The sequence below is a fragment of the Engystomops pustulosus genome, unplaced genomic scaffold (genome assembly GCF_040894005.1).
Source record: "Engystomops pustulosus unplaced genomic scaffold, aEngPut4.maternal MAT_SCAFFOLD_186, whole genome shotgun sequence".
In the NCBI taxonomy this organism is placed as follows: domain Eukaryota; kingdom Metazoa; phylum Chordata; class Amphibia; order Anura; family Leptodactylidae; genus Engystomops; species Engystomops pustulosus.
In genome coordinates, this window is record NW_027285066.1 from 128548 (window position 1) to 142500 (window position 13953).

Sequence of the window (13953 nt, forward strand, 5' to 3'; positions counted from 1 at the left end):
CCCGGGGAGGAATAGTGCTCATGGAAGTAGCTCAGCGGGAGCAGCTGCTGAGGCTACCCGGGAATGTGTCACTGTCCCTGGGCCACACTTGGTCGTTGGTTCCTGATGAGGAACATGCCCATGGAAGTAAGAGTTCAGCGGGAGAAGCCGCTCAAGCTACCCGGGAATGTGTCACTGTCCCCCGGCCAGACTTGGCGGCAGGTCCCGGGGAGGAACAGTGCCCATGGAAGTCGGAGCTCCAACCTCCAAGTTGACCTCAGCGGGAGCACTTGCTGAGGCTACCCGGGCATGGGCGACTGTTCCCCGGCCACACTTGGTCGGAGGTCCCGGTGTGGAACATGCCCATGGAAGTTGAAGGGAAGAGAACCGCGAAAGGGAGTCTGGAGGCTGAGCCGCGGCCGAGGAGGTCTCACCGATCCCGGCGTGATTCCAGCCAGGCCCGGTACCCTATACCGAACTCGACAGGGTGGCTGTATCCGGGACCCTGGAACCCTGGGCGGGGAGCCTAGGGGCGAGAGGGGCCCCATGGAGCTCGGGCAGACTAGAAGTACCCTCGTCTGCCCGCTGGAGGGCGCCCTTCCCGGAGCGGAGGGGACCCCCCAAGCGACCAAGTGCAAGCCGAGTTTGGAGCTCGAAACCCGGCCACACTTGGTAGTATGTCCCGGTGAGGAACATGCCCATGGAAGTAAGAGCTCAGCGGGAGCAGCCACTCAGGCTACCCGGGAATGTGTCACTGTCCCCCGGCCAAGACTTGGCGGCAAGTCCCGGGGAGGAATAGTTCCCATGGAAGTAGCTCAGCGGGAGCAGCTGCTGAGGCTACCCGGGAATGTGTCACTGTCCCCCGGCCAGACTTGGCGGCAGGTCCCGGGGAGGAATAGTGCTCATGGAAGTAGCTCAGCGGGAGCAGCTGCTGAGGCTACCCGGGAATGTGTCACTGTCCCTGGGCCACACTTGGTCGTTGGTTCCTGATGAGGAACATGCCCATGGAAGTAAGAGTTCAGCGGGAGAAGCCGCTCAAGCTACCCGGGAATGTGTCACTGTCCCCCGGCCAGACTTGGCGGCAGGTCCCGGGGAGGAACAGTGCCCATGGAAGTCGGAGCTCCAACCTCCAAGTTGACCTCAGCGGGAGCACTTGCTGAGGCTACCCGGGCATGGGCGACTGTTCCCCGGCCACACTTGGTCGGAGGTCCCGGTGTGGAACATGCCCATGGAAGTTGAAGGGAAGAGAACCGCGAAAGGGAGTCTGGAGGCTGAGCCGCGGCCGAGGAGGTCTCACCGATCCCGGCGTGATTCCAGCCAGGCCCGGTACCCTATACCGAACTCGACAGGGTGGCTGTATCCGGGACCCTGGAACCCTGGGCGGGGAGCCTAGGGGCGAGAGGGGCCCCATGGAGCTCGGGCAGACTAGAAGTACCCTCGTCTGCCCGCTGGAGGGCGCCCTTCCCGGAGCGGAGGGGACCCCCCAAGCGACCAAGTGCAAGCCGAGTTTGGAGCTCGAAACCCGGCCACACTTGGTAGTTGGTCCCGGTGAGGAACATGCCCATGGAAGTAAGAGCTCAGCGGGAGCAGCCACTCAGGCTACCCGGCAATGTGTCACTGTCCCCCGGCCAAGACTTGGCGGCAAGTCCCGGGGAGGAATAGTGCCCATGGAAGTAGCTCAGCGGGAGCAGCTGCTGAGGCTACCCGGGAATGTGTCACTGTCCCCCGGCCAGACTTGGCGGCAGGTCCCGGGGAGGAATAGTGCTCATGGAAGTAGCTCAGCGGGAGCAGCTGCTGAGGCTACCCGGGAATGTGTCACTGTCCCTGGGCCACACTTGGTCGTTGGTTCCTGATGAGGAACATGCCCATGGAAGTAAGAGTTCAGCGGGAGAAGCCGCTCAAGCTACCCGGGAATGTGTCACTGTCCCCCGGCCAGACTTGGCGGCAGGTCCCGGGGAGGAACAGTGCCCATGGAAGTCGGAGCTCCAACCTCCAAGTTGACCTCAGCGGGAGCACTTGCTGAGGCTACCCGGGCATGGGCGACTGTTCCCCGGCCACACTTGGTCGGAGGTCCCGGTGTGGAACATGCCCATGGAAGTTGAAGGGAAGAGAACCGCGAAAGGGAGTCTGGAGGCTGAGCCGCGGCCGAGGAGGTCTCACCGATCCCGGCGTGATTCCAGCCAGGCCCGGTACCCTATACCGAACTCGACAGGGTGGCTGTATCCGGGACCCTGGAACCCTGGGCGGGGAGCCTAGGGGCGAGAGGGGCCCCATGGAGCTCGGGCAGACTAGAAGTACCCTCGTCTGCCCGCTGGAGGGCGCCCTTCCCGGAGCGGAGGGGACCCCCCAAGCGACCAAGTGCAAGCCGAGTTTGGAGCTCGAAACCCGGCCACACTTGGTAGTATGTCCCGGTGAGGAACATGCCCATGGAAGTAAGAGCTCAGCGGGAGCAGCCACTCAGGCTACCCGGGAATGTGTCACTGTCCCCCGGCCAAGACTTGGCGGCAAGTCCCGGGGAGGAATAGTGCCCATGGAAGTAGCTCAGCGGGAGCAGCCACTCAGGCTACCCGGGAATGTGTCACTGTCCCTCGGCCACACTTGGTCGTAGGTCCCGGTGAGGAACATGCCCATGGAAGTCGGAGCTCCAACCTCCAACCGGGTGAAGCCTCCGAGAGCTAGCCGGGAATAGGGCGCCAATCCCGGCTACCGCCCTCCAGGCTTGCCCCGGTCGAAAGACCTACGTCCTCGCACCAGCACAAGCGCAAAAATTTTCTAAGTGTGGGAGAACCGAGGACCCGCCCGGTGGCACTCTGCCTCTCGCTGCCGCCCTCCTGGAAGCGTCCTCGGTCACTGTGTGTGCGGCAGATATCAGAGCTCCGGAAAGGTGAAAAAGAACCGGTAAGAGGGCGAATCCGGCAGCTCCCTGCCGGGCGAGGACCACCGCGAGCGGCGGGGACGTCAGACGGGAGACGCGCGGCGGACCTTCCGTCGGAGTGCCTGGGATTTTGACCTCGGAGAAGTTCGAAAAAATTATGCGGTCGGAGCTGTCTGCCCCGGCCGGGGAAGGCTCACCGCCGGCGGCTGCCAACCCCTGGCTTGCCCGCTGGATGCCCTTTCGGAGGCTGCTGAAAAAGAACTGTCAGGCGGGCACCTCTCGGAAGAACCGCAGACCAAAACGACCGGTAAAAATTTTGGGCGATCCGACACGTAGTGCACCTTCGGCGGCAGAGAAAAGCAGCAAAAATACCGGTCAGAGAAGGGGAGTTTTGGTCGACTCTGCCAGGTTTTTGCACTAAGTCAGATCCGTAATGCCAGCGGGACTGAGTCGCTTTTGCGTGCCGTGGTCCTGGAGGCCTGCTCGGACAGAGCGGTCCTTCGGGTCCCGCGGGAAGGGGCATTTCATGTTCCTCTGCGGGAGGTGATCCATTTTCTGCGGGAAATGGCGAGCCCCTTCGGCTACAAGAGTGTGTAGGTCCCGCTCAACAGTCTACGTCCTTAACCATCGGGGACTTTGTAGATTTTGCCCAAAATCGCTCTCCGCAGAACAGAGCGTGAGGTCTCCGCGGCGGAGGCCGGAAAAGGTGCGAGGTGAGCGGCATGGTATGACTGGGCTCGTGCCGCTCACTGCTACCCGGAGCGTGGCGCCCTCCGGGTAAAAAGCTAGACGGGGCGAGTAGGTGGGTTGACGGGCGCATAAGCAACGCCGTCCCCGCCGTACAAGGTGCCGGTGGCCTGGCGAACCACCGGCGTAAGGCTAGCCAGGGCGTACCGCGGGGCAGAGGGCGCATAAGCCACGCTCTCTCTCCATCCCACCAGCACAAGCGAAAAATTTTCAAAGTGTGGGAGAACCGGCTTCCCGACCGGTGGCACTCTGCCTCTCTCTGCCGCCCTCCTGGAAGCGTCCTCGGTCACTCGGAGTACGGCAGATTTAAGAGCTCCGGAATGGTGAAAAAGAACCGGAGAGAGGGCGACTCCGGCTTCTCTCTGCCGGGCGAGGACCACCGCAGGCGGCGGGGACCTCTGACAGGAGGCGGCGCTGCGGGCAGGCTTTCTAAGTGCCTGGGCTTTTGGCCTCGGCGAAAGTCGAAAAAATTATGCGGTCGGAGCTTTCTGCCCCGGCCGGGGAAGGCTCACCGCCGGCGGCTGCCAACCCCTGGCTTGCCCGCTGGATGCCCTTTCGGAGGCTGCTGAAAAAGAACTGTCAGGCGGGCACCTCTCGGAAGAACCGCAGACCAAAACGACCGGTAAAAATTTTGGGCGATCCGACCCGTAGTGCACCTTCGGCGGCAGAGAAAAGCAACAAAAATACCGGTCAGAGAAGGGGAGTTTTGGTCGACTCTGCCAGGTTTTTGCACTAAGTCAGATCCGTAATGCCAGCGGGACTGAGTCGCTTTTGCGTGCCGTGGTCCTGGAGGCCTGCTCGGACAGAGCGGTCCTTCGGGTCCCGCGGGAAGGGGCATTTCATGTTCCTCTGCGGGAGGTGATCCATTTTCTGCGGGAAATGGCGAGCCCCTTCGGCTACAAGAGTGTGTAGGTCCCGCTCAACAGTCTACGTCCTTAACCATCGGGGACTTTGTAGATTTTGCCCAAAATCGCTCTCCGCAGAACAGAGCGTGAGGTCTCCGCGGCGGAGGCCGGAAAAGGTGCGAGGTGAGCGGCATGGTATGACTGGGCTCGTGCCGCTCACTGCTACCCGGAGCGTGGCGCCCTCCGGGTAAAAGGCTAGCCGGGGCGAGTAGGTGGGATGACGGGCGCATAAGCAACGCCGTCCCCGCCGTACAAGGTGCCGGTGGCCTGGCGAACCACCGGCGTAAGGCTAGCCAGGGCGTACCGCGGGGCAGAGGGCGCATAAGCCACGCTCTCTCTCCATCCCACCAGCACAAGCGAAAAATTTTCAAAGTGTGGGAGAACCGGCTTCCCGACCGGTGGCACTCTGCCTCTCGCTGCCGCCCTCCTGGAAGCGTCCTCGGTCACTCGGAGTACGGCAGATTTAAGAGCTCCGGAATGGTGAAAAAGAACCGGAGAGAGGGCGACTCCGGCTTCTCTCTGCCGGGCGAGGACCACCGCAGGCGGCGGGGACGTCTGACAGGAGACGGCGCTGCGGGCAGGCTTTAAAAGTGCATGGGGTTTTGGCCTCGGCAAAAGTCGAAAAAATTATGCGGTCGGAGCTTTCTGCCCCGGCCGGGGAAGGCTCACCGCCGGCGGCTGCCAACCCCTGGCTTGCCCGCTGGATGCCCTTTCGGAGGCTTCTGAAAAAGAACTGTCAGGCGGGCACCTCTCGGAAGAACCGCAGACCAAAACGACCGGTAAAAATTTTGGGCGATCCGACCCGTAGTGCACCTTCGGCGGCAGAGAAAAGCAACAAAAATACCGGTCAGAGAAGGGGAGTTTTGGTCGACTCTGCCAGGTTTTTGCACTAAGTCAGATCCGTAATGCCAGCGGGACTGAGTCGCTTTTGCGTGCCGTGGTCCTGGAGGCCTGCTCGGACAGAGCGGTCCTGCGGGTCCCGCGGGAAGGGGCATTTCATGTTCCTCTGCGGGAGGTGATCCATTTTCTGCGGGAAATGGCGAGCCCCTTCGGCTACAAGAGTGTGTAGGTCCCGCTCAACAGTCTACGTCCTTAACCATCGGGGACTTTGTAGATTTTGCCCAAAATCGCTCTCCGCAGAACAGAGCGTGAGGTCTCCGCGGCGGAGGCCGGAAAAGGTGCGAGGTGAGCGGCATGGTATGACTGGGCTCGTGCCGCTCACTGCTACCCGGAGCGTGGCGCCCTCCGGGTAAAAGGCTAGCCGGGGCGAGTAGGTGGGATGACGGGCGCATAAGCAACGCCGTCCCCGCCGTACAAGGTGCCGGTGGCCTGGCGAACCACCGGCGTAAGGCTAGCCAAAGGGCGTACCGCGGGGCAGAGGGCGCATAAGCCACGCTCTCTCTCCATCCCACCAGCACAAGCGAAAAATTTTCAAAGTGTGGGAGAACCGGCTTCCCGACCGGTTGCACTCTGCCTCTCGCTGCCGCCGTCCTGGAAGCGTCCTCGGTCACTCGGAGTACGGCAGATTTAAGAGCTCCGGAATGGTGAAAAAGAACCGGAGAGAGGGCGACTCCGGCTTCTCTCTGCCGGGCGAGGACCACCGCAGGCGGCGGGGACGTCTGACAGGAGACGGCGCTGCGGGCAGGCTTTAAAAGTGCATGGGGTTTTGGCCTCGGAGAAAGTCGAAAAAATTATGCGGTCGGAGCTGTCTGCCCCGGCCGGGGAAGGCTCACCTCCGGCGGCTGCCAACCCCTGGCTTGCCCGCTGGATGGCCTTTCGGAGGCTGCTGAAAAAGAACTGTCAGGCGGGCACCTCTCGGAAGAACCGCAGACCAAAACGACCGGTAAAAATTTTGGGCGATCCGACCCGTAGTGCACCTTCGGCGGCAGAGAAAAGCAACAAAAATACCGGTCAGAGAAGGGGAGTTTTGGTCGACTCTGCCAGGTTTTTGCACTAAGTCAGATCCGTAATGCCAGCGGGACTGAGTCGCTCTTGCGTGCCGTGGTCCTGGAAGCCTGCTCGGACAGAGTGGCCCTTCGGGTCCCGCGGGAAGGGGCATTTCATGTTCCTCTGCGGGAGGTGATCCATTTTCTGCGGGAAATGGCGAGCCCCTTCGGCTACAAGAGTGTGTAGGTCCCGCTCAACAGTCTACGTCCTTAACCATCGGGGACTTTGTAGATTTTGCCCAAAATCGCTCTCCGCAGAACAGAGCGGGAGGTCTCCGCGGCGGAGGCCGGAAAAGGTGCGAGGTGAGCGGCATGGTATGACTGGGCACGTGCCGCTCACTGCTACCCGGAGCGTGGCGCCCTCCGGGTAAAAGGCTAGCCGGGGCGAGTAGGTGGATTGACGGGCGCATAAGCAACGCCGTCCCCGCCGTACAAGGTGCCGGTGGCCTGGCGAACCACCGGCGTAAGGCTAGCCAAGGGCGTACCGCGGGGCAGAGGGCGCATAAGCCACGCCGTCCCCGCTGTACAAGGTGCCGGTGGCCTGGCGAACCACCGGCGTAAGGCTAGCCAAGGGCGTACCGCGGGGCAGAGGGCGCATAAGCCACGCTCTCTCTCCATCCCACCAGAACAAGCGAAAAAATTTCAAAGTGTGGGAGAACCGGCTTCCCGACCGGTGGCACTCTGCCTCTCGCTGCCGCCCTCCTGGAAGCGTCCTCGGTCACTCGGTGTCCGGCAGATTTCAGAGCTCCGGAATGGTGAAAAAGAACCGGTGAGAGGGCGAATCCGGCTTCTCTCTGCCGGGCGAGGACCACCGCAGGCGGCAAGGGACGTCTGCCAGGAGACGGCGCTGCGGGCAGGCTTTAAAAGTGCATGGGGTTTTGGCCTCGGCGAAAGTCGAAAAAATTTTGCGGTCGGAGCTGTCTGCCCCGGCCGGGGAAGGCTCACCGCCGGCGGCTGCCAACCCCTGGCTTGCCCGCTGGATGCCCTTTCGGAGGCTGCTGAAAAAGAACTGTCAGGCGGGCACCTCTCGGAAGAACCGCAGACCAAAACGACCGGTAAAAATTTTGGGCGATCCGACCCTCAGTGCACCTTCGGCGGCAGAGAAAAGCAACAAAAACACCGGTCAAAGAAGGGAGGTTTTGGTCGACTCTGCCTGGTTTTTGCACAAAGTCAGATCCGTAATGCCAGCGGGACTGAGTCGCTTTTGCGTGCCGTGGTCCTGGAGGCCTGCTCGGACAGAGCGGTCCTTCGGGTCCCGCGGGAAGGGGCATTTCATGTTCCTCTGCGGGAGGTGGTCCATTTTCTGCGGGAAATGGCGAGCCCCATCGGCTACAAGAGTGTGTAGGTCCCGCTCAACAGTCTACGTCCTTAACCATCGGGGACTTTGTAGATTTTGGCAGAAATCGCCCCCCGCAGGTCCTAGCGGGAGGTCTCCGCGGCGGAGGCCGGAGAGGGCGCGAGGTGAGCGGCATGGTATGACTGGGTTCGTGCCGCTCACTGGTACCCGGAGCGTGGCGCCCTCCGGGTAAAAGGCTAGCCGGGGCGAGTAGGTGGGTTGACGGGCGCATAAGCCACGCCGTCCCCGCCGTACAAGGTGCCGGTGGCCTGGCGAACCACCGGCGTAAGGCCAGCCAGGGCGGACCGCGGGGCAGAGGGCGCATAAGCCACGCTCTCTCTCCATCCCACCAGAACAAGCGAAAAATTTTCAAAGTGTGGGAGAACCGGCGACCCGACCGGTGGCACTCTGCCTCTCGCTGCCGCCCTCCTGGAAGCGTCCTCGGTCACTCGGTGTCCGGCAGATTTCAGAGCTCCGGAATGGTGAAAAAGAACCGGAGAGGGGGCGACTCCGGCTTCTCTCTGCCGGGCGAGGACCACCGCAGGCGGCAAGGGACGTCTGACAGGAGACGGCGCTGCGGGCAGGCTTTAAAAGTGCATGGGGTTTTGGCCTCGGCGAAAGTCGAAAAAATTTTGCGGTCGGAGCCGTCTGCCCCGGCCGGGGAAGGCTCACCGCCGGCGGCTGCCAACCCCTGGCTTGCCCGCTGGATGGCCTTTCGGAGGCTGCTGAAAAAGAACTGTCAGGCGGGCACCTCTCGGAAGAACCGCAGACCAAAACGACCGGTAAAAATTTTGGGCGATCCGACCCTCAGTGCACCTTCGGCGGCAGAGAAAAGCATCAAAAATACCGGTCAAAGAAGCGAGGTTTTGGTCGACTCTGCCAGGTTTTTGCACAAAGTGTTGGCATCGTGCGGCGTCGCGCTTTGCCGTACCGTATCCCCAATGGAGCGGCGCCCGGCGGGGTAGGCTAGCCATGTGAGGTCGAGGGCGGGAGGACGGGACGTAAGCCAGGCCGTTCTCCACAAGAAATTCCGGACGCGGAGACCCCTTCTCCGCCCTACGGTCCCCAATGGGGTGGCGCCCGGCGGGTGAGGCTAGCCATGGGAGGACGGGACGTAAGCCAGGCCGTTCTCCACAAGAAATTCCGTACGCGGAGACCCTTCTCCGCCCTACGGTCCCCAATGGGGTGGCGCCCGGCGGGTGAGGCTAGCCATGTGAGGTCGAGGGCGGGAGGACGGGACGTAAGCCAGGCCGTTCTCCACAAGTAAATTCCGGACGCGGAGACCCCTTCTCCGCCCTACGGTCCCCAATGGGGTGGCGCCCGGCGGGTGAGGCTAGCCGTGTGAGGTCGAGGGCGGGAGGACGGGACGTAAGCCAGGCCGTTCTCCACAAGTAAATTCCGGACGCGGAGACCCCTTCTCCGCCCTACGGTCCCCAATGGGGTGGCTCCCGGCGGGTGAGGCTAGCCATGTGAGGTCGAGGGCGGGAGGACGGGACGCAAGCCAGGCCGTTCTCCACAAACTCCCAGCGGTAGAGTCTCGGCTCTCCGCTCTTTTGATCGATCTGACACAGCGCGATCCGGCGGGGCAGGGCACTTTGCTCGGTCAGGGGTATTGGCCCCGGCCGGTTTATGGTAAAGCGTTCCTTAGCCTCAGTCTTGGTCGCGCATCAATCCCCCGCTCCCCGTGAGCGGCTGTCGTCCTCTGCCTAAGGTTGTGTAGCGCGGTGCCAGTGTGGTCCTCGCACGGCCCCGCTCCTGCCACAGCGGTAGGACTCTCTGCTTCGGCTGAGGTTTGCTACGAAGCGTATGGAACGGGCGTACTCCACCGTACCGTGGGTGGGGGGCGGCGGCGTTGGCGGCGGCAGCGTCCAGCGCGGAGCTCCGGCTCCCGCGGCAGCGCCTCGCCTAGTGTCCCTCGGGCAAGTCCAATCGCCCCCCGCCCGGTCGGAGAGCGCAGACACACCTCTGTGTCCACGGTTTATTTCCGCAGCACGAAAAGGGACGGCTCCCGCCTGCTCCTCGCGGCGGCGACGAGGCTTAGACCCACCGTGGCGTATCCGCGGTAGGTATGCTCGTCGGTCGGAGGAGCGGTTGCGGTCGAGTGGTCCCCAGTGTACCCTGTTAGCGCTGCCCGCCTACGCCTGAAGAGCTGCGGACCGAGAAAAAGGTTCGCTCCGCTGCTGACGGCGAAGCGCGCGGCACGCCGCGGAAGAGGAGAGGGAGCGGTCGCCCCCGGGGCGGCTCCCCTCCGAGTCCGGCAGAAGCAGAGATTGTAGCGGAGGGGGGGGTTTCTAAATTCCCCGGGCGTGTTATCCCCAGCGGTAGCCTTTGAACTCTTCAACCGCAAGCACGATCGCACGTTCACAGCACCCGTCACTAGGAGCCGGGCCAGAGGCGGGCGGCAGACGAAACCGACATGAGCGCTTAAGGGTATTGCACCCCCGGCGCCCAGACCCTGGAAATTGAGTCTGCCCCCAAAGCCCACCCGCGTCCTCCTTGGCGCTCCCGGAGTACATGGTCGTAGATGGGCCATCGGTCGCTAATGCCAAACTGCGTCCCAGGGGTGCGTCCCCTCTGACCAACGGCAGACCCATCCCTCTCGCCAATCCGCGGATCCCCGCCAGGTCCCGAACAGGGCTCGTCCTTTAGCGTTTCAAATGCGCCCTCCCCGCCATACGAGGGGTTGAGGACCGTAGCCTTCCCTTACGAGAGGCACCAGGGGTGCGCCTGCTCGAGGGCCCGGCCGTGGGCGTAACGCTTGGGCCGCCCGGGGGAGTCGGTAGACCATGGGAGACCAACACTCGCACACGAACGTTGCCCGTGCTTTTGTGGAAGAGAGCTTCTTGCGAGGTTGTCGCTGCGGTGGCGCCCGGACAAACCCTATCCCTAAAACTTCTGGGGAATTGGCGTCTAAGCCTGCACCCTGCACGGTATCCCTGCACCCACGAAGGGGGCCGTGGAAGGCTTGGGGTCGCGCCGGCGAAACCGACCGGATGCCCGGGGTACTGAACCCCCGGGGTCCCACCCTGGAAATTGAGCCGTCCGACCCCGCCACGTCTTCCTAGTGCTCTCCTTGGCTCCCCCGCCTGTGGGCATCGTTAGGGGCTGCGGTCATCAGCGCCGGCTAAGCTTCGGCAACACGGCCGACCCACCCCTTCGGCGCCTGGGGGTGCCTGGTCCCAGTCCGGGCCGTTCCGTAGGGGCGGCTATCCCTTACATGAGGGACTCGGTGCGTCCGCTCGGGCTGCGGGGCTCCGGCTCCGACAGCCGGGGAGCTGGTTTTGACCGCGGGCCTCCACGGGAACCGGCAGGGACCGGACTAGGCGTCAAGCCGAAAATAACCCCGGCACCCTCTGCTTCCAAAGCGAGGGGACCTTTGGCCGAGCGGGGGCACCGGAAGCCGAACCGACCCCAACCCCTCTTCCTACCCCAGGGCTGGGCTGACCAATCCCCTGATCGGGTCTAAAATGGAAGAAGGGGATTCGAGGGAAGGGGCTGGCGGAAGGCAGTTGCCCGACGGAGTAGGCGAAGGCCAGGCCGTTTCCGAGTCCCGAGCAGAGGAGGGCGAACTCGGCTCTTCATCGACCGACGGCGAGGCGAGGGCGGTGGCTGCCGCGGGGAAGACTCCATTGCTCGTCAGCGCGCTAGGAGCGGGGCCGACTGGCTGCTCGGGGTATGGCATCCCCGGGGGCCCACCCTGGAAATCTTCGCTCCTCAGCCGCTGCAGGTTATAAGGTCCCGCCGCGCGTAAGCGCTCAACTCTCCGACCCACGGATGTCGAGCCCATGGTGAGCCGGCCGTTTCGTACGGGGAAAAGGGGTCCTCTGGCCCCACATCGATCGAGGGGGTTTAGATCCGCGGAGGCACGCACCGCGAGGCGAATCGCTGCTTTTCCCCAAGAGGTTAACCTTCAAACCACCGAGTAGGTTCGGGGCAGGGCCGACAGTCTGCACTGGGGTATTGCATCCCTGGTGGGGCGACCCTGGAAATCTCTGCCCCTTTCCACTCTTTCGGTTGGGCCTCTCGTCGGGGCGAGCGTAAGTCGGCAAGCAGACGTGGGAAGAGGCTTCTTACCGGTGACACTCCCTTCGTGAGAGAGGCAGGTACTCGCCCCGGACCCCGGTCCAAATCTGCGCGGGCCGGACGGCCTCGGCCCTAGCCGAAGGCCGCTCCCGCGAAGCCAGGGAGCCGAAAAAATAACCCCGACACCCTCCGCGACCTCGCGTGCTTCCAAAGCGAGGGGAAACTTTGGCCGAGCGGGGCACCCGAAGCCGAACCGACCCCAACCCCTCTTCTTACCCCAGGGCTGGGCTGACCAATCCCCTGATCGGGTCTAAAATGGAAGAAGGGGATTCGAGGGAAGGGGCTGGCGGAAGGCAGTTGCCCGACGGAGTAGGCGAAGGCCAGGCCGTTTCCAAATCCCGAGCCAGAGGAGGGCGAACGACGTTCTTCATCGACCGACGGCGAGGCTAGGGCGAGGGCGGTGGCTGCCGCGGGGAAGACTCCATTGCTTGCCAGCGTGCTAGGAGCGGGGCCGACAGGCTGCTCGGGGTATGGCATCCCCGGGGGCCCACCCTGGAAATCTTCGCTCCTCAGCCGCTGCAGGTTATAAGGTCCCGCCGCGCGTAAGCGCTCAACTCCCCGACCCACGGACGTCGAGCCCATGGTGAGCTGACAGTTTCGTACGGGGAAAAGGGGTCCTCTGGCCCCACATCGATCGAGGGGGTTTAGATCCGCGGAGGCACGCACCGCGAGGCGAATCGCTGCTTTTCCCCAAGAGGTTAACCTTCAAACCACCGAGTAGGTTCGGGGCAGGGCCGACTGTCTGCACTGGGGTATTGCATCCCTGGTGGGGCGACCCTGGAAATCTCTGCCCCTTTCCACTCTTTCGGTTGGGCCTCTCGTCGGGGCGAGCGTAAGTCGGCAAGCAGACGTGGGAAGAGGCTTCTTACCGGTGACACTCCCTTCGTGAGAGAGGCAGGTACTCGCCCCGCACCCCGGTCCAAATCTGCTCGGTCCGGCCGTCGTCGGCCCTAGCCGAAGGCCGCTCCCGCGAAGCCAGGCGATCCGAACCGAGGATCCGCGCGAGCCTTCTCCAAGCCCTCTGCCGGGCGCTGGTGTTGAAAGCGTAGCGGACCCTGTTCGCCGGAGCGATAGGAGCGGAGCACCGGTCCCGCAGGGTTGAAAGCTGGGTAGCAGCGCCGTAGCTTCCCTCCCAGCCTTCCCCCGGACCTGGCGCCCGATCCCCTCCGCTCCTCTGTGCGTTGGCGGGCGGCGCTGCATGGGTACGTCGCGACGGCTCCTATCGTCTCTCTCGCTTAACAGTGTGGAGAGGTGGTGGTGGAGCCGTCCGACACTCGAGGTGCTGAAGTTGAGCGTCCAATGCTTTCCTTCTATGCGCAGCCTACAGGAGCTGTCCGAGCTTCGGAGGTGCTGATGGAGGTGAGAGTCGAGCGCCACTTCTTGGCTGAACTGAGTGGGGAAAGCCAGCGACTGCGAGAGGGAGGGGAAGGGAAGGCTTTTTCGGGTCCTTGGAAGGGACCGAGAGCATCTTTCTTGCCCCCCTGCCCTAAGCTCCATCCAATGTTGTCTGCGAGGTCTTCTCCGGCGGCGGAGAAGCGCTGCGGTAGCAGCAGCAGCAACGAGCGTTCCCATTAGCTCACGGAGCCTGACTCCAAGAGTCTACCCCTCAGAGCTCGGCTACCTGGTTGATCCTGCCAGTAGTATATGCTTGTTTTAAAGATTAAGCCATGCATGTCTAAGTACTGACTATTCTTTACGGTGAAACTGCGAATGGCTCATTAAATCAGTTATGGTTCCTTTGATCGTTCCGCATTGATGATGTGCTACTCGGATAACTGTGGCAATTCTAGAGCTAATACGTGCCCAAGAGCGCTGCCCTCCAGGAAGGCGTGCATTTATCAGACTTAAAACCAATCCGGGGAGCCCTGGTCCGCGGCGGGTCTCCGGGCCCGCTGCGGCGCCAGCCCCGTCCTAGACTTGGCGACTCTAGGTGACCTCGGGCCGATCGCACGTCCTCCGTGACGGCGACGATCTATTCAGGTTTCTGCCCTATCAACTGTCGATGGTATCTAACCCGCCTACCATGGTGACAACGGGTGACGGGGAATTAGGGTTCGGTTCCGGAGAGGGAGCCTGAGAAAC

The 13953-nt window shown here is 63.0% G+C and overlaps 1 non-coding gene across 1 annotated transcript in view; it reads left to right on the plus strand.

Moving 5' to 3' along the window:
* Positions 1-13489: 13489 nt before the first annotated feature.
* The window catches only part of LOC140108814 (18S ribosomal RNA), a 1884-nt gene continuing 1420 nt past the window's right edge, over positions 13490-13953 (plus strand). Inside the window, exon 1 of the ribosomal RNA XR_011851275.1 lies at positions 13490-13953. This exon is cut by the window's right edge and continues 1420 nt beyond it. This is a non-coding gene — a ribosomal RNA (18S ribosomal RNA).